Source organism: Chrysochloris asiatica, unplaced genomic scaffold (genome assembly GCF_000296735.1).
Source record: "Chrysochloris asiatica unplaced genomic scaffold, ChrAsi1.0 scaffold00607, whole genome shotgun sequence".
Classification (NCBI taxonomy): Eukaryota; Metazoa; Chordata; class Mammalia; order Afrosoricida; family Chrysochloridae; genus Chrysochloris; species Chrysochloris asiatica.
In genome coordinates, this window is record NW_006409125.1 from 170,910 (window position 1) to 172,107 (window position 1,198).

A 1,198-nucleotide genomic window follows, 5' to 3' on the forward strand; every position below is an offset into this window, starting at 1 on the left:
CACACAGCAGCCTGGAACTCTAGGAGTGACTCCCAGCTCTGGTCTTATCTCAGTAGCTATGGGATAGAGGAGCAGAGAGCATGTCTGACTTTGTTAGGTCTCTGCCCAGCTCTTGATGCCCAGAAGAGATTCACAACCTACTCCCAGAGAACTGGGGTCTTTAACTTAACACCTGCTCAGAGAGGAATTGCCTCAAAGTCATGGACTGAATTTTCCATCTCCACCCAACCCGAGACAACTGGTGCCTGGACAGGTTCTTATGTTCCATGGCCAATCAATCGCCTTCTTGATTGCTCTGTGTTCTATAACTGTAGTCTTTGATTGGTTAACCGTTGAACTGTTTTAACTGCTGCTGTTGGGGCTCACAACATTAACTCAGCTCGTGTGCTGTCTGTCTGGCCTTCAGAGAGGAAAGGGATTTCTGGACAGTAATCAGGGGATTTCTTCATCTCCTTGAGTTTACAGAGCATGTCCAAGAATGACTCCACCCAGGATAGGTTTCAAACCCCTCAGAGTGAGGCGCTGAGTTGATGCCATGCTAGGGACCCTGGACCTGAAGCCCCTTCCCACTCACCTGAAGACGGACTCAGCAGTAGCTACTGATTTACATACCATTGCTGAGTTTCTTGCTGTGATGGTTGACATCGGTAATACATTTGTTGTAGGTGCTACGGTGTTTGGGTTTAATTCCTAAAGTAAGAATTCAGAGGAGCTAACTGTCAGTCTGGAGATGAGGGTCTGTCTGGTGGGGTGTCCTCAGGTTTCCTCCAGGAGAGTAAGTGCTGGTGTGGAGGAGACGACTCACTCCTGGCTACCTCTGTGTGTACTGTAGTTGGGACACAGTCAGCTCTGAGAACTCCGAGACCAAGTCCAGGGCAGACCTAGGTGAAGAGCCTGAAGGAGAGGCCCTGAGGGCACAACCCTGAGCAGCAGCACCCACAGGGACATGGGACAGGCAGCCTCAAGCATGCGGACTTTGGGAAATCTGGGTGCCACGGGAGGTGAAGCTGCTATAGGGTGTCCGGGACTTTTGCTTAGACTTATACCCCACCTAACTCTGCATGAAGACTTTACATTTCAAATCAGTCCTGTTGAGCCCTACTGTGTCCAGAGAACTCCATGGTATTTGGAGACCCCAACTTGGTCAGAATGCACTTCTGATACCAGCCCCCTCCTTTCTGTAGGAAGGAGGGAGGAA